Raw genomic sequence first — 20,542 nt, 5'->3', positions numbered from 1 at the left:
ATGAAAGTCAAAGGGGTCCAAAACATTTCAAAATATGTTTTTCTGTGCTCCACTGAATAAAGATAGGTGTTGGACGACACGAGGGTGAGAATATGATGACAGAATATCCATTTTTGGTTGAAATATCCCTTTAAGTAATGAACAAAGGACTCGTGTGAACTCTTATGCTTCGGTGAACCCAAAGCTCAAAGGATGATAGCATAACAGAAGAGAGAACGACACAAATTTCTCCTCGCCCAATGAGGGAGCCAGCGTTATGCCTTACTAATTTTTACAGTCAGGTTTATAAGGGTGGCCGAGGGGTGCGTGTATGGCGAGGCATCGGAGCAGGTATCTCAGGAGTCCTTCCCTCGGATGATTCTGCTGAAATAAGGGCGCCACTCGACAGGCATGAAATTTTACATTGGAGACAACGTTGGGAGACCGTGAGGCTTTAGGATGTGCTACAATAACATAATTCCCTCTATCCCACATCCTAAACCTCATATAAGTTCCCTCTTGTGGCTCATTACCACCTGTGGCTGAAAAAGTATGTTTATAAGCTCCAATCCCCGAAGAGAGGCTGCCATTCGCACGGCTTTACAACCCAGGGAAACTCGGGAGAGAGAGACGAAGGATAAATAATATCTATCATGTCATATATTTACTGTCCTTTTGCAGTCGGTTGCAAATACGATCCCCTTTGCTGCTCCTCGAGGTGGTGTTATGGACTATGTATATCCACAGGACTATCACTTTCACAGTGTCTCAGTGCCCCCGCCTCCCAGCTTCACATAAGTCATTCACGTTGGGGCGATTTATCATCGTGAGTAATGCTCTGGATGAAGTGAATATAGGAAAGGAGGGGTAAGGAAGTTGTGGGTGTGGGACGCTACAAAACTGCCCAGATTCAGGACCAGTTGCCTTTAAATCAAAGCCCATCAAGGGGCCGTGATTTGGTGCGGGGGGCTGATTTGGCACGGTTTCCACGTGTGACATCTCTTGCTGTGGAAGTGTAGAATGGCAAAAACAGCTTGGCTGGACACAGAGTATAGTTGTGTAAATGCTAGATTAAATCAGATTTATGCTTTTCAGCATAGAAGCAGTACATCTGTCTTTCTCAACCACGCCGACCCTCTTTTCTCCATGCTTTCAGTAGGTACGATGCTGTTGAATTAATGGAGCAGAGTGGAGTGTCCACATGGGAGGTTTTTCCTGCTTCTTTTAATGTCTTTTTCATCTCAGTTCACTTGCATGTTCTTGTGCTGTTCGATTTTGCCATATATTATTGATGAGAAAGCGTGGTAAATTAATTAAAACCAAGTCAAATTGACCCTTAACTATATTTTACTGTTACTGTTGCTACTCAGCCAATCATTTCAGAACATCATACAGGAAAGAACAAGATATTTATATTACTAACACTATTAACACTTTAGTTTAGGGTCCAATTCTCACTATTAACTTGTTGCTTATTAGCATGCATATTACCAGGATATTGGCTGTGTATTAGTACTTATAAAGCACATATTAATGTCTTATTCTGCATGATCATATTCTACATCCCTTAATCACCCAACTCCTAAACTTAACAACTGACTTAATAACCATTAATAAGCAGTAATTAGGAGTTTATTGAGGCAAAAGTCGTAGTTAGTTAGTCAATAGTGAGAATTGGACCCTAAACTAAAGCGTGACCCCAGCTGGATTTTCACTAAAATCTGCTAGTGGTAAAATCTAGGGATTCATTGCTATTAAAATTCTCTTTATTTATATGGCCAATACCTGATAAATGGCCAATGTTAGAATGCTACTGTTTTTTGTCTAATTAAATGAAAAATAAAACACTAAAAAAAAAAATGTTTAAATGGCAAAAGCTAATTTAGGCAGCACAACATTACGTATATGTACAGAATGAAAATTTTATATTAATTTAGGATTTGCTAGAAATATATATTTAACAGTGTTAATAAATTATTAACTGTGTTCATAAAACATCCAATGTTGACAGATGCCAAGGGAAAAAGGAAAACATCCCTATATAATATATTGTACATTCAAAAAGGTTATTATTCTGTGGATTGGAATGCATTATGGTATTGCAAAGCATTTTATATGCATTATAAAAATACAGCAATGTGATGAAAAACTATAGCATAAGTGAACTGAACTGTCCCTAACATTTCTACAACACACTGGCTATTGCAACCTCTTTGGTTACTATCAACACCACATAAATCAATGTGTCAATTATTTGAAGTTTGTAGTGTTAATTTACTTTGGAACAAAAGTTTCCTTACTGATGTTGCAGAAACTATTGATAGCATTGAAAAAGAGTCAAGAATCCACGTCATGAACCGATTATCCAGTACTCAGCACAGTGGACCTCAATTAAATATCCACTTGTACTAAGTTACAAAGATGAGCTCAGCCAATTGTTCTCACCTTAAGAGTTCCTCTCTAGTGTTTATTGGGTAAGATGTCAGACAGGGTCAGACACAAAACTGAGGCGTTGAGACTGCTATAACAAGGCCCACCTGTGGATCATTACTACCACTGTTAAAGAGAAAAGACAGAATAAGAGCGTTAGCGTGGACAACGATCTGGCAACTATAAAAAGAAACAAGCGAAGGGCCAATATTAAACTGACAGCTGTTATAAGACTTTCAAAATAAAATCTTTATGTATTCAAGAATATAAAATTGATATGCATCCTATCAGAACGGCTGGACACAGATATGCTATACAGACTACATTAGTCATCTGGAGTGATTTGACGTTTCGGGAGTGTCACGTATATCTCGTACACTGACTCGTATACAGGAGTGATGGATCGCTCACTCTCAGCAGGCACTTCAGAAGAGTTTCTCTGATTACATAATTGGCTCACAACACCACAGGGAGAAGGTCCTGTTTGATATTTCATGTCTTTGGTGGGTCTTTTGGCCTTGAGCGGTCCGCGAGTCTACGAGGGAAAGCGCCACTGTCCGTTCGGAGGGTTTTATGTTTAGTTTGTCTTGGCCGCAGGATGCATATCGTTCCGATGACATTCTGCAGACATTTCCAGCTTTTTGTTTTAGCTCCATCCATCTCTCTGTCTGTCTCCCTCTCAACCCTCAAAGAAAGAGAGAGGCGAGAGTTATGTCTCCCCCTGTGTTCTCACTCACTCAAACCTGGCTCGAGAGTTTTGTGGAGTGGTAATACGGGGTTCGCTGCGTCTCCCAGCGTTCCACTTTTTGGCAGTCTCGTGGACCTCCTGACCCCCTGTTTGCTCCCCGGCCCCATCGACTGATGAGTGATGGCTAATAAAAAGGTCCTCTCTTGCCCTGGAGTGTGTTAAACATCTCACTGGCAACGCAGAAGCGATTTCTCACTGTCTGGTTATCCGCACACGTTTGCATACCAGCACCCTTCAGACAAATTAAAGGCGGCGGGATAAATAGCGGGTACACAAAACCAAAGAGGGACAATATGTAGCCTAGTTTTGTAAAAATGTAAAAATTTGCAATTCTTCCCTTAAGGATGTATTTCTAAAATTTAAAAAAGATTATAATTGTAACTTAATTAATTAAGTTAGGTTGATTCAGTCGTATTTAGGCATCCTAACCAGACATGATGCGATCAAATTGTTTCATTGTTTTGATTCATCAGTGAGTGAAATCATTCATTCACTGAATCAAACAGTTGAGTGAATGATTCAGTGACTCATTTATAAAGAATCTGAATATTATATAGCAGGCGAAAAAACGCGTGTGTAAATGGCAGTATATCTGAATTCACAGTATTCATTAAACAGCACTACTTACAGGTAGAATCTGAAGTGATCTACAAACCACGCCCTTCCATTGCCTTTTAAGCTTCACTATCGCCACCTAGTGATAAGGCATACAGATTGTTTTGCACAGATCACGAGACGCCGTAAGTCATCCTGTTTGTTTTCCTGAGTTTTCAAAGTATTTTAATTATGAAACTCTACAAGGTAGGGTAAGGTTTTGGGTTGGCGGGTAAGTTTTTTAGCTATAATTTATTTTATGTTTCACGACTAGCTGTTATTTCATACTTCATATGATTCGAAAGCAATATAAGCTAGTCTTACAAACATTTAAATGATTTACTTCAAAAGATTGTTTTAGTCAATGACATCCACTCTTGTTTCTTCACGGGAGGTGTAAGAATTTCCCGTCTCGAATTTTCTGTCATTTTTGCAACAGCACTTTCCTGGCATAGACAGAATTTTCTAGCTTTCCGTGTTTTCACTGTTATACCATAGGGGGGCTACTACGGATCTTCTGAAAGAGTGCTGAATCTCCTGATCAAAACACAGGCATAAAAGGAGCTGAAACAAGCAATAAAAGCATTGCTTATGCATGTTTGTAGCTAGTGTTTGAAAAAGACGTGATTTTTTTTTTTTTTTTTTATGTAGCTTTTTTAACAAAACTTACCCACATTCAAGTGTTGATAAAAAAAGAATGCATGAAGCTAGAATAATTTTTTTTTTTTTTTTTTTTTTTTTTAAAGCAGATCCTCTGTTCTTTCTTTTGATATATTTTATGTTCATACAACAAAATATTCTGGTGGGCATTGCATTTTTTTTTTTTTTTATCAAAAAAATAATGGCCGTGGTTGGCAACTTTTCTTAAAAAAAAAAAAAAGAAAGAAAGAAAGAAAGAAAGAAAGAAAGAAAGAAAGAAAGAAAGAAAGAAAGAAAGAAAGAAAGAAAGAAAGAAAGAAAGAAAGAAAGAAAGAAAGAAAGAAAGAAAGAAAGAGTTAATCACATTTTGGGTCACCTGTAATTTTTACAATTTCATTTAATAACAAAAAAATTAGGGCATTTGAAGGTCAGCATTATTTTAACAGGTATGTGTGAAGACTCAAATCGTCTGACTTTACAATATTATTACAATAACAAACTATACTACTTATACTTTAAATTTTACTTCATTCAATCCATAGGGGGAAAAAAGCTCATCTCCCCAAGTAAAAAAATTGTTTTATAAAAAAATAGAGAGACAAACATTAACATGAATTTGCTTGACTTTAACATGCTTATTTGCAAATGTGATGACAAACGCATAGCTCACCCTTTTCAGGCCTGCTACTACACTCCCAAGATCTGTTTGTTAGGACAGATGGTCTGGAGCGTCTCTGAGCTGAAGGCCCTCGCCTGTAGGAGGGGAAAAATGGGTTGCAAACTAGTTACAAAGCCATAGACAAGGATTCCTGTCAAAGCTGAAAGCAAATGTGTGGACCATTCCTGAATATACAGGAGAGAGACACTTTAAAGGCAGAACTGCAGAGATACCCTTACGAAAAAGAAGTATACTTCAAGTTACTTAAGTAATATTCAAGTATATTTTCAAGTATACTTTATGTAGTAAGTATACTAATATCAATGTGTAGGCTACTTGTAGTAAACTTGTAAGTGTAGTATTTCAATACTGCTTGGGACTAAATTGGCCCACTTTTAGTGTATAAAAGTATTCTTTTAAGTGTACTATAAGTGTAACAGTTATAAACTTTAAGTACACATCTAGGTTTCTCATTTGTAATGCATCTGTACTACAAGTGAACTTATAAGTATACTAGTAGTTTACTATTTTAATACAAGTAGTCATTTGTTTAGTTTATGAAAATACACACTGAAGTGTACTCTTCGTAAACGACTAGTTTAGTAGTTTATACTGCAAGTATACTTGTAAGTTTTCTATAAGTGAACATAACATTATACTTATAGTTTACTATTTATATATTATTTTAGCACTTGCAGTATACTACTATGTTCAAATGTAGATATTATTTTTTATTCTTGAAAAATACCTTTAACTGTACTTTAATAAAAAAAAAAAACATTTTATTTGCTTCATGCATCCTTTATTAATCAACACTTCAATATTGGTAAGTTTCATAAAGAAAGGCACCGTTTTAAACAAAAAAGTTGAGAAAATCACATTTTTGTCAAAGACTACACCTTGATCAGATTCAGAACGATGATCAAAACACAGATGGAGTAGATCGAGTCCAACACCGCCAAAGTTTCACAGTCGTTTTCTCTTCATGGGTTACGCTTCATTTCATTTGGTAATATTAAGAAGTTTTGATTTACACGCTGTTTAATGTTTGATGATCATGTTATTTTACATTTGAGTGAGCAATCTTCTATCACTTGTTTCAGCTTCTTCTTCTCCTGTGTTTTGTATGGAAGCTTGTTTCCGCCACAGAGTAAAACATTTTAAAAGATAATATCGACTTTTTATCTCACAATTTACATCTCGCAATTCTGACTTTATTTCTCAGAATTGCGAGATATAAAGTCAGAATTGCGTGAAATAAAGTCGCAATTGCATGTCATAAAGTCAGAATTGCAAGATATAAAGTCAGAATTGCGTGAAATAAAGTCGCAATTGCATGTCATAAAGTCAGAATTGCGAGATATAAAGTCAGAATTGTATGAAATAAAGTCGCAATTGCGTGTTATAAAGTCGCAATTGCGTGTTATAAAGTCGCAATTGCATGTTATATCGTGCAATTCTGACTTTATATCTCCCAATTGCAACTTTATTTCTCAGAATTGCGACTTTATATCTCGCAATTGCGACTTTATTTCTCAGAATTGTGACTTTATATCCCGCAATTGTGACTTTATTTCTCAGAATTGCGACTTTATATCTCGCAATTGCGACTTTATTTCTCAGAATTGCGACTTTATAATAATGTCGCAATTCTGAGAAGTAAAGTCGCAATTGCGACTTTATTTCTCAGAATTGCGACATTATTTCTCACAATTCTGAGATAAAAAGTCGCAATCATTATTATTTATTTATTATTCAGAGGCGGAAACAAGCTTCCATAGTTTTGTTCCAGAGATTCTGTACTAGAAGAAGTGTCATAGCGCCCCCTACCATATAACAGTGAAAACATGGATAGCTGGAAAATTCAGTCAATAGTGGGGAAAAGTAGAATTAAAGTAAATTCCTTTACACTACCAGTGAACTAGCCTACACAAAAATTCAGATACGCAGAATTAGAAACATATCTGTTTTACATCAAGATTCTAATCAATATTTTGTGACAATGTGAGTTTCATAAGACTGTATATGAAAAACTATGTAAAAAAAAGTATATTTAATAGGCTACTCGATCAAAAGAGTTAACACAACTACAAGCCAAGTATACTTTGAATACTTATTATACTTTTAAGTATATCTCGACCAAAAGATTGAGTACAAGTACAGGCCAAATATACTTGGACTTTTCTCTCAGTATAAGTATATTTCTGAGAAGTACATAAAGAATATTTTTGAGAAGTATATAAAATGTAGACTGAAAGTATACTTTCTTATTTTTAGTTTAAAAGAAGTATACTAGAACACTTGAATAAACTTCTTTTTCGAAAGGGTAAGTTGGAAAGTTACTAATTTCCCTTTGAGAAAAGCCAGATTGCTAAATTGTTCAGATCATTCTGATGATATCAATGTTAGTGCATAAATCTTAATAGATATTATAGGCCAGACTATGCCGTAAAGCCCAGCGGCGGGTCTTGCCCTCCATTATGAAAGCTATTGATGTGTTTTGCTACCATGAGGACGTGCAGGCTGGTATTGTGCTAGTTTTGGCCAATATTTTATTGCTTTTAAAGCTTCTGCTTCCTTCCTCGGATGAAGTATTACAACTACTGTTTGTTATTGAGCCAAGAAATCACAGGTAACAGGGGCCATTCACCATCCGCCAGAAGGAGGGGTTGTGCATTTCACGGAGAATTGACTTTATATTGAGTCTCATAAAACACTGCAAGCTTCTCAAAGACGTTTCTATGGAAGCAAATAAATAGATGTGTTTTTCCCCCGTCCCTTTCTGGAGTCAGAAGCGAGATGGTCACCGTCCAGCCTGCATCTCTTTTGGCAAAGGATCATTGGTATGTTTGGAAAAATACTCCACCGAGGGTTTTTGGGTCATTAATAAAGCCTAATTGCAGCTAACCTAGCTGTTATCGGCTTCTCCTTAAACAAGCAATTTGCTATGAAATTCGAGATTCCGCACTCATTTATGCTGTGTTGGTCAGTTCAGCGTTTATATAAACACTTTATAAATCCTTCATATGAAGACGTGCGAGCCTGCGGCCGGCCTCTGTTGCCTGCAGCTCTTTCCTCATGCTTGTTTTAAAATGAGGCCATCTCAGATGTTTCTTATAGTTTATTGAGGAACCACAATCCATCGACAAAAAAAAAAAAAAAAAAGTCCTGGATTGCCATTTCTTGATTTGGACTTTAGAGTTATTGCCTTTGTCTGCGCTAAGCAAAATATACATGTTTCATTTCTAGGGGAAAGTTGAGAGAGACTGCCAACGACACTGAAAATTAGGGCTTCGTTTAGCAGGAAATTACAAATCCGCCTTTCAGACGACGGCATCCTACCTGTACATCACTCGCTAAAGACCTGGAGGAGATCGGTCACGGCCCGGCCCATGGCGGAGTCAACGTGGACAGTTTATTTCTCATTTACATTAAGAATGATGTTCTAAATAACATCTTCCACGTTATTATATGTAGTGCAAATGACTTCATAAAGGGGGTGGATTCACTTTAAAAAACACAATATTTGATTAAGGGTCTGTGACGTACAGAATAAAGGTGCAGTTACGTTTTGCATTTGCTTTTTTACTTACTTTTTCATTTTGCAGGCAAAATGCCATAGCCTAGTTTAACTCGTTTCTGAAAGAGTATTGAATATCCGGATCAAAACACAGGCAAAAAAGAAGCAGAGACAAGCATTAAAAGCATTGCTTATGCACATTTTAGTCTCCATTTTCTCAGCTTTTTGTTCAAAATATTGCTTTTCGTGACACTTAAAATGTCATGTAGTGTAACCATCAAGTAAAAAAATAATAATACATTTTCCTTATACATTGAATACATGTGAGGATACACATCTTAATCATTATTTCATAAATGTTTTTGTTTAATACATTTAAGGTAAATTCATTTTTTTAGATATAAATTCATAATGTTTTTGGCAAGTCTCACCATTAACCTTGACATGTCATAAAATAATCGGAACATTTTTAGACTTGTTGACCTTGACACAATAATTGTTCTTATTATATATTAAATTATCATATAATAAAATTATATATATATATATTGTGGACATAAGATAGTCAAATCTTATAAAAAATTCAAATATTATGAAGTGGATCGGAATAATAATAAAAGATCAAAAAATTATTTTAACATGCTCATGAAAGTATTTGTACTGTATGTATGAATTGCATTTTAAGTTATTTTTGAATAAATTAATGGGGAGGACAAAGGACAAAAAAAAAAAAAAATCACATCAGTGACCCTTAACCTCTTAAAAACACACCGTGGATGTGCTCAGATCATCATTCACTCCAGAGCTGCGTCCTCAATCCTCATTTGAGGCTGGGAGTTTGACGAGGATCCAAGAGAATACAACACATGGCATATAAACTACAGGCCAGCCGACAAGGGACCCATCCGAAAATCAGCGCTACATCAGGGCCGTAACCGTGAGAGGAGATGAAAAATGAAAAGTTTTACAGCCTATGTCTTCCATATGAGGGCCGCAACCCCATGATGGACGCTTGCAGCTGTGGGACTGTGGGACTGTGGGACGCGCTGGGAGTGATGATTTGCATAGCCATTGGTCAACAGCTGCTGATGTCATTAAGGGTGACTGGGAGAGGTGTATTCATCCGTTCACCTACCGGTCTTTGACGACCAGCCCCTAAAAGTTTTAAAAGTTGCATTTCTAAACTGGTCCTGCTTCTGCATTTTAATGCTGCCTTCACATGTGCTATGGGAATTATCATGTGACTTTCCTAGTTGAAAATTGGACATGAACGCCCTGGATGATTTTGAAACCCAAGTTCCTGAGTTGGGCATCCCATTAACTTTAAACATAGCTGAGGGGAAAATGATTTTCCACAACAACTACATCACCTTGTCTTCCGGTTAAGATTTTTAAGCATATTTACATAACCATTCGAAGCATATTCTATATTGTATACACAGCAAAAATAACACATATTTGACTGACATTTCTAGATAGCGCTGTGAATGTTTGTGTTACGAACTGCTCTGACAGACCGGTTGAAGATCCAAACAAAACTATTACATAGTTCTGGCATGAAACTCTGAATGGTGCAGGCTGATAGGTCTTTGGCTTTTTGGTAGCAATAGCCGCGTTTCCACCGCAGGAACTTTCCCCAGGAACTAGGGACTTGTGGTGGTACTCGGTGTGTTTCCACCGCAGGAATCGGTCTAAATGAAGTTCCGGGGAAATATTTCCCCCTCCGATAGTCCCTGCTTGCGAGGTGGTACTTTTTCAAAGTTCAGGAACTTTCAGGGGTGGGACTTGGGCGTTGAACAAGCTGATTGGTTGAGTTCATGCCGCATTTTGATTGTTGACTCCACGCAGCATTTTATTCAACCATCATCTGTTGCGGAGCGTGCAGTAACAGTTGTTTGCTATTTGAATCAACAATGGAGTTTTAAAAAATACGACCGATGGACCAACGACGAGGTTGAGACTTTATTAAGCTTAAATTCAGAGGATGAAATTCCAGCGGGAACAGTAAAGTCGCGTGCAGTCCTACGTCACCGAACTATTTGCCTAATCTTCACGGTACTTTAGACCGCGGTGGAAACGCAGCTAGCAACAGATCCAACAGGTAAAAAAGTTCTTGGGACAAATTATTCTGTGTAATTTCGGTAGAAACGCGGCTAATCATGTCGTTATCTACTTAGCACAGCTGACTGGTTGCTGTTGCATCAGCGGCCAATGAGCTTGCTGCTCAAACATTCAAATACTTGGCATTGTTTGCTATTAGCAGCAGTGTAGCAGAACTATTCCTTATTCCTCAAAGACCAAATACAGTAACATTGTCATATCCATTACCATGCCAATATCTATTACCATACAAATCTTCAGAGAGTTGTCATGACACAATAGGGTTATACACAATCAGAACCACAGGGCAAATAATCAAAATATCAACAAAGTCCAAAACAGGTAAATCCAGGCAGAAGATCAGAACCATAACACTGGAAAACAATCGAGAGGACTCAGTAAAGCAGTGTAACACTAATATGACTTAGCAAAGAGTGAGTGAAAACACAGGACTTATATATATATATATATATATATATATATATATATATATATATATATATATATATATATATATATATATATATATATATATATATTATAACAGGATAATGACACAGCTGGAAGTAGTCAAGCATAATGAGTCCACGCAATGGTTATGGGAAATGAAGTTCATGATCAGATAATAATAATAATAATTCATTACATTTATATAGCGCTTTTCTCGACACTCAAAGCGCTTTACATTGAAGGGGGAATCTCCTCAACCACCACCAATGTGCAGCATCCACCTGGATGATGCGACGGCAGCCATATTGCGCCAGAACGCCCACCACACACCAGCTTACTGGTGGAGAGGAGACAGTGATAAAGCCAATCAGTATATGGGGATGATTAGTAGGCCATGATGGACAGAGGCCAATGGGCAAATTTGGCCATGATGCCGGGGTTACACCCCTACTCTTTCAAAAGACATCCTGGGATTTTTAATGACCACAGAGAGTCAGGACCTCGGTTTTACGTCTCATCCGAAGGACGGTGCTCTTTGACAGTATAGTGTCCCCGTCACTATACTGGGGCATTAGGACCCACACAGACCACAGGGTGAGCGCCCCCTGCTGGCCTCACTAACACCTCTTCCAGCAGCAACCTGGTTTTTCTCAGGAGGTCTCCCATCCAGGTACTGACCAGACTCAGCCCTGCTTAGCTTCAGTGGGCAACCAGTCTTGGGCTACAGAGTGACATGGCTGCTGGCTGATAACAAAGGGTTAGGATAACAAAGATAACAAAGGAGATGAGAGGAGTGCCCTCTGGTGGAGATCATGGGCGCTCCAGCTGGTGGATGTGACAGTTTGTCAACGAACTTTACATTTTGGCTTTAAAAATCAACAAGAATAAACCTGGAATGATTCCTATTCTTTCTGACAACAAAGCGCTTGAACGCGACGAGTGTGTAATCACAACTTCGTAAGTGGGAAGTAGGAAACTTCCGATGGCATGTCAAGGCAGCGTAACAGTGCTCGACAACGTCAAAATGATTGAGATGACCAATCAAATCAAAGAAAGTGGGATTTACTGGTCACAAAAACCAAACGCAAATTCAAGCACGACCTGCAGCTTTTAACAGTGGAAGAGTGTGAGATAAGTAACTCAACATTTAATATTTGACAGTATATAATATTTTTTGCCTTTTTTAACATATTGAATGTGTGAGTATTTTAAAATAAAAATATTTGCAAACAGTTCAAATTGATTACTTTACAAAAATGATTATTCTTGTTCTTATAATGTTCTTCTTTCTTTTTCTTGATCCCCCAAAAACCATTTAAATCCTTTATTTAATTCCTTTAAATAAAACGAACATTACTATTTATTTAAAAGACCCCTCCCAAAAAACAAGCCCAATGCTCAAGACATGATTACGCTCTTGCTTCTGTAAACTCCCATAATTCTCTTTTAGTGTTGGACAAGCTTCTTTCCTCGAGGGGAAAATCGTAATGTATTTAATATCTCAATTACGATAGGCAGGATTCCAGATCTCGGTTAGAAACCGGTCTTGCATCACTGAAACGAGACGAAGTGTAAACTTCTGACCGCATTGTGAAAGCACCATTTACCGAAGGGAATGAGATTGTGAAGATCATTTGCAAACGGTGAACTTTTGTCTTGTGGATGACATAAACGTGCCAACAACAAAAAAAGCAACGATAGTCGCTCAAAAAGGGTCAGAGAAAATGGCCCCTATTATAAGAGAAGATTTACTTTGGGCAAAGCTCATTAGACTCAAGAAACTAGTGGAGACACAATGAATAATGGCTTGTCTCGGTATGTTTGTGCAGTCCTCTTTAATCTGTGTCACTGTGCCCGCTGTTCTGTGGATGTTGGCACGTTTCCTGCTGGATAACTGACAGTGCCCACCATACGCCCTTCTCCTGTGCCCTACTCACCCAGCCTGAACCCATTGCTTCTCCAGAGCGCTCCACCTGACCTGGCACCACAACCGCTCTCTGCCGCCACTCGTACGCCTCCATAATTACACACTAAATGAGAAACAGGAAAATGTAATAACTCAGACTGGTGATAATGAAATAAAACTGTGAAGAAGAAAAAAACACCACTCTGCATTTCAGCGATCGGGAATATCATCTGAGCTGCAGTAATTTCCCAGATGAAGTAGTGTCTAGCCTCTCAAACTGTAAGGTGAGGCGGCCGTTATAAGGATTGGGAGTGGGAAATGAAGCCGAGACTCTCAGACTTTTGGCCCGGGAGCCATTTTGCTCTTTCTTTCTTTCTTTCTTTCTTTCTTTCTTTCTTTCTTTCTTTCTTTCTTTCTTTCTTTCTTTCTTTCTTCACCTTTTCTCCTCACAATGCAAAACGTTCATGGTCATAAACAGGCCTGGAGAAAGCAATTTACATTTTCTTAAGTAAAACTAAAGCACATATATGACAGCAAACTGCTTCGAGTCAATGACAAATAAAAGTGTCCTTGACAAAAAAAAACTAAAAAATGTTTTAAAAAAATCCTGAAAACTTATAGAATTTTCAAGAAAATGTTACATTATTATTACATTATGATTACATTACATTATATATTATTGGAATTGTTTATTGGAAATTATTCGAAATGTCTTCATGGGGTTTGGATGGTATTGTTATTAGTATTTTACAATTTTCAAGAAAAGGTATAATTTTATCACTTAGATTTAATGTCAAGTGGTGTAACCAAGTAAAAAGTTATATATTTTTATAAATTTTGAATACATGTGACTATGCACATCTAAAAAAAAATTGTTTTATTATTATTATTATTCATAAATATAATTATATTTTGTCGCACCCCATGACATTTTATGCATTATACATGCCTTGTCTTTAAAAAAAAGGTAAAATTATCAGATTTTTTAAGAAATTTATTGAGCTTGACACACATTCCTGAGGGTCCTCTCCATTATATAATTTCTTGATATTTCCTAAATGAATTTTAAAACAGAACTTAGTTAAAAAAAAATGTTTGAATCTATTAAATAAATTGATAGAGAGGACAAAATGACTGTCACACCATTCATTGACCCTATTAGTATTATTTCCCCAAGTAAAGCTAAAGGTGAATGACAAATCTGAAAGCAACATCTGAATCTTTATCACGAACTAAAACTAAAATGAGCATTAAAGGGGTGGTTGATTATGATTTGACTTTTCTAACTTTAGTTAGTGTGTAATGTTGCTGTTTGAGCATAAACAACATCTGCAAAGTTACAACGCTCAAAGTTCAGAGCAAAGGGAGATATTTGCTTTTAAAGAAATCGCTTTTTAAGGACTACAACAAACGGCTGGTAGAGACAACACCACATTCCTCCCGGGTTAGTGACATCACCAATACTAGAATTTACATAAACCCCGCCCCCTGAACACGATTTATAGATTATCAAGACAGAATATGCTAATCAATGACTAGAAGATAACTACACATCAGCTACATAAATTCATCAACTAACCATTCAGAAATGTCCTGTTGCTTCTACGTGTTGTCTCTTCTTCTTGAGTCTCTCCATCTTTGTCTGAATCCGGTTTGAACATAAAAAGCTAAAAGTGTTTGAAATTTCCAGTGCATGTGTGTGTGAGTGCAAGCTGTCGAAGCTCCGCCCCCTGTGCCGGGAGCAGCAGCTCATTTGCATTTAAAGGGACAGACACAAATAGGTGCGTTTTTGCTCACCCTCAAAAAGTGACAACTTTAACATGCTATTTTGAGGTATTTTGAGCTAAAATTTCACATACACACTCTGGGGACATCAGAGAGTTATTTTAAATCTTATGAAAAGGGCATTATAACACCCCTTTAAAGGAGAAAAGTCTTTACCCACCTAATCTGTAACCTCCTGGAAGTTTAGAAGCCTTTTTGCTTAATTTACTTCTATTCTCAGCCGGCTCCCTGGCTGTTTTCACAGGGACATCACTGCAGGACTCTCGTTTCATACCGCGCCTGCCAGCTGACTCATGAAAAACACACAGCAACGCTCCAGTGTCTCGTTGCATTTAGCACTTACACTAACCAAACCCCACTGTTATTGTAGCTCAACACTGAGGAATATGCTGAATGCCTCTTCTGAACACCTTGCTTGTTTTCTGAAGGAGCAGCCCTCCTGCATTTCTATTTATGTTTCGAAAATGAGCCTTTCCCTATGCAGTATATAATGGATTGGGACCTGGAGAGCAAGGCCACAAACTAACATGTTCAATGGAAATACACAGATTCACTGGCTGATCAAACACAATCAGACACAACGTGCAATACATGTCCCATGCTCTGGTAGATTCATCACTCCTCATTCACTAATATAATCATACAAGCTGTGTACAGAAAGAGTTTGCAGTATGTTTAAATGATTTCTGATCTACATTGCACATCATTTTTGTTACTCTGAAATCAATTATATTATACTACAAATTGAAAGTGTGATTTGTAATGTGTCTTTTAAATCCATCATCTAATTCTGTGTCATTTTACAGCATGTCAGGCATCCAAAACTGGCATGATACATCGCTGTTGTCTCGCTCTGGTGACACTGATTCAACACTGAAAGACGCAATGCAAAATATGCACATAACATACAGAAACACAGGCAGCTTGGGAATAGTCGAGTGAGAGGGATGAATAAAAAAGGCAGAATCTGAGAGTAAAGACAGACAGATGGGCCTGGAAGGGAGAGAGGAGGTCCAACTTGGCCCGTTGAAGTGTTTCTTATGTAATACCACACTCGTACTTGTGTGCCAAAGCTTTTTAGCATGTTTGTAAACCTGGCAGGTCTAAAGCGCAGCTTTGAAATCAATATTTGAAATAAGATTTCATCTGTCTTCTATCCGAAGAATTCTTTCAGACAGAACTGAACCTGCCATGCCGAATCCATTTTATTGCAACTGATGGGTTTGTGGCCTAATTAACTCGATCTTTTGTCTAAAACATCAACATTCTTGACCGGGGCAGAAGGTTATGGTGTGTGTGTGTGTGTGTGTGTGTGTGTGTGTGTGTGTGTGTGTGTGCAATTAAAAACTCAGAGTAAGAGCGGTCAGCAACGTTTCCTTACAAAATATCAGTCTGGAAAAGTTTAAGACACAGCAAATGGCAGATGTGTATGACGATTTCAAGAATAACGACAAAATGTTTTAAGAATAATTTCATAATTGGCCTTTTACGAGAATAGAGTCATAATATTATGAGATTAAATTTGTAATGAAAAAAACATTCTTCTCATAATTTATATTATAATTCTCATGTATTCGCATAATATAGCAACTTTAACCTCATATTCATATAACTTTGACTTTATTCTCAAAATACTAAACTGACTTTATTCCCATAATCTCATGTTTATTTTTGAAATGTTATGGTTTGCTTGTAAAAAGGCCTATTATAAGATTATTCTAAAATGGAAAATTATATAGTTGCTTTTTTGTATTGAAAAATATAGTTTATGTCTATATATATATAATTGAATTGAATTGAATTTATTTGACAAGTTTACAAAACTGTACAAAATAAAAACTGTTAGGATAAAGACACAATAAAGCTGATGGATTATTTCCATTGTGTTCCTCATGTTATTAAAAAGCATGAAGGCATGTACAAAGGAGACAAGGCAAAATAAACACAATAATCACGTAATATACATCCGATATTTTACATTTAAAACACAAAAATCCTAACAATAATCACCAAAATCTTAAAATAAAATGAATTAAATACAAAGCTGTATATTTTTGGAGTTGTTAAGGCACCAGTGAAAGCTTTCGACCAGTTTTTATGTTATATTAAATGTAATTCCATTAATGTGAGCTGTAGCTCTAAGGAATCCCTCGGGTATCCCGTAAACGAGCGGGACGGTCCACTCCTCGGTATCGACACTGATCAGGTGTTTTACCACCCACACTGTTTGCAATGGCAGCGTCCCAATGACTATCTGTCAGCATCGGCCACTACTGTTTGATTACAGTGTGCCACATGTCTCAGTCAACGCATGCTGCGACACACATGTGTATATGTGTGTTTGGGGGAGAGAGGAAGTATCAGGTGTGGGTTTGGTTAACAGAGGGCTTTTCCTCTGTCAGTACGCAGTCTCCGGGACCCGTGGGCATCAGGCGCTGAAAGCTCGGACTCTGTCCCAACACATGTGAAGAGGGTTCAGTGCGGTTATACATGAGAGAGAGAGAGAGAGAGAGAGAGAGAGAGAGAGAGAGAGAGAGAGAGAGAGAGAGAGAGAGAGAGAGAGAGAGAGAGAGAGAGAGAGAGAGCAATGCAGACAAGACAATTCCTTCTGTTTTTTCTCTATTGATTTAATCTTAAACCTGTAAAGCCTGACATATGAAATAATACATATACTGTACATTTCCAATAATTACAATAATTTATATATATATATAAATTATTGGAATTATTGGAAATATACTCTTTATTCATATTTACTTCATGCGGTTGTGATAGTATTGTTATTAGTATTTTACAATTTTCAAGAAAAAGGTATAATTTATGTATATATATATATATCTGTTCTGTTAATTTTTTTTAAATAAAGAATTTTTGTTATAAATATAATAAAATATATATATTTAACTATATATAAAACATTTGCATATGTGTTTTTTGTTGATTTTTGATAAATCATGCTTCACATTTTATGATATGAGTATATTAAGTTTATACACGAGTAGGAAAAAAGGCCCAAACTGAGCAAAATTTAGATATTTTGTGCAGATGCTGATATTTACATGGCCAGAAAGTAAGATGAGATACTGGTGCTTGTAATGTAAATCAATTAGATATTTGTATAGCAGATACTTTCATCAAATGCATATAAATATCAGTTATCACTCTCTATCTGACAATAAAATAGTAATATGATATTTAAATGCTTAGTTTTATGATCAAAGCTCTGTAGTTTTAAAACATATAATGCAATGCAATGCAATGATGATAGAGACAATAAGAAAAAAAACCTAATGCATCAATTAATATTTTAGCCTTACTTTTCTGAAACATGATGTATGGTCCAGTCCACTTGAAATATTGCTAACAATATAAAAGTTATTATTTTTACTTTAAAAATCAGTGAAGATTTCACAGCAAAAAGACCTGTGAACCACAAGCTGAAGGAGGACATTTTTACAATTATACTAAAATGACTTTTACTTGCTGCTAAAAAAAAAAAAAAAGTCTAAGCTATTAATCAGAAGACATGTAGTAGATTGTGTGCAACAGGTTTATCAGCAAATTTTTGATCATATTGATGAAGAGGCGTTAGAAATGTCCATATCAGGTAACACTGGCATAACCATAATGATATTTAAACATTTTCACCGGTTGACGAATCTCTAACCACCTAAAGCATGGTCAGTTTTCATAAGGTTTAAATAGCGATATACATGAGAGCTCTGGAAATCTGCAGTCTACAGATATCCTCAAGTTCTTTGAGAGATATATACAGTCTCAGTAAATCCTTTCACAAATAGAGCCTTCAAGCCAATCAAATATCCAAGAAAAACACGAAACCCTGAATATGTGGCTGTGATCTGTTGAAGGATGACTACATCTCTGCTCTGGTCTTAAAACACTTTTTAAATGTTAGATATTCCAAACACGCACTTGGCGGATAAACGCAATCCCTCCGGCTCATACTGTAATTTAGAGAAGAGTTTCTACGGCCATTAAGAGAACAGATCATCTTACTGTAAAAAGCTGATTCAATGCATTCACCGTCTTATATGTCAAGGTCTAAATGAGAATGTCTGTGTCTTTGTGCTTTAGCTTCTAATGAAGCTTCAAAATAAGTCCTAGACACTTTATTTGATAGTTTAGACACCGTACGAGTAACTTTGCAACTAACTGTCATTACAGTAGTACACTGTTTTGGTTAGGGTTAGAAAGTTGATATTAGTTAAGTTACTTCATCAAAATAAAGAGTTAGCAGATATTAAGCAGACAGTCTACTAATACTCTAATGACTAGTTGACATGTAGTTGCAAAGTTACTTATAGTTAGTAGAATGTCTAAAGTGGACCATCGAAATGAAGTATTACCCATGACTTTATCATTTTATCAATTACCATCAACATTCTTTTCCTCAAAGAGCCGTTGAAACATAATAAACCTGTATATTTTTCAAGAAAATAACCTGTGAGAAGCACCTCTAAACAAACCGACTAATTGCTAAGCATAACAGACTCAAAAAGAGGAAATGAGAAATAAGTGGCAGAGATATGAGAAATGAAACAGCGGCTCCTGTAAACTACCCGTTCACCATTCTCATCTTTAACCCAAACAGCCCTAAACACTTCACCCCCAGGTCAAAGAAAATTCAATCATTCTGAAAACATAAAACACCCGGCCTCCCATAATCCCCCAGTGGTATGTTTCCACTTTAGCAATAATTGTATTTTCTCTTCAGATATCTAATAGAACAGCAGCAGCAGCAATGGCTTGGTGCTTGTTTAATTTCTTCCATCTGTTCTCTTTTGGACCCAAAGAGATGTAGAACAAAAGGGGGAGGCCATTAATAGGAGTACAGTTTACAGAAGTGCCAGCAGAGCCTGTAGGTTCAGCCTCGAACAGGCCAAGGATTTCACCTCGTACTTTCTGGCAGAGCAATCTTTCCTCAAATCCTCGAACGCACGGAGCAGCTCGTTCATCTTTATGAAGATCTCCAAAAGACTGTTGTCAAAATGTTTATGCAGTTCTGTATATAATCAGCGGATGGAATTTGAAACTCTGAACAATATATTTTTAATGGGGAATAATGGCAGGGTGCTTTGCGCCATGAAGAAAAAAAATGTAATGCATGGACTCAAAAATACCTGTCCTTAATAACTACTGAATTGTGAGGCAGCTCGGGTACTTATGTATGAAGCATTGAGTATTAAGTAATACATTTCACTGTGAAAATGCCCAGACTGCTCAACTTCTCTGCTGTAAAGCATCAGCCAAGAAGCAAGCTCTTGCAGATGTGTTGAAACGAAAGATGTTTCCTTAGTCATCTGCGCCATCTAGAGGAGAAAACAGATAGTGCTATCCAAATCCCTTACATACTGTATGAGACATTTTGCGGGATTTTATTACATCCTTTTTTGTGAACGTGTCACTTGAGGGAGTCGTTTTTATGCAGCTATATTGAAGAGTTAAAGAAAAGATAATTGCTATATTCATTTATACGAATCTATTCCCTCAATGATTCTTGAGTACTGGAAACAGCCGACAAAACTAAAATGCAACTGCATGAATCAAGAAATAATCATTTGCTATATAAAGTGCAAAATAATCAGATACAAAAAAAATAAAAATACTGTGTCAGTTATTGTACATATATACTGTATGTAGCTTTCATTACAGTAAATAAATGAATGAATTCATACCCTATGGGTTCACACTGATTTGACCATTGAATTGTCA

Source organism: Scardinius erythrophthalmus, assembly GCF_964197995.2.
Source record: "Scardinius erythrophthalmus genome assembly, chromosome: 18".
Lineage (NCBI taxonomy): Eukaryota > Metazoa > Chordata > Actinopteri > Cypriniformes > Leuciscidae > Scardinius > Scardinius erythrophthalmus.
Note: the sequence above shows the minus strand (reverse complement) of the source record.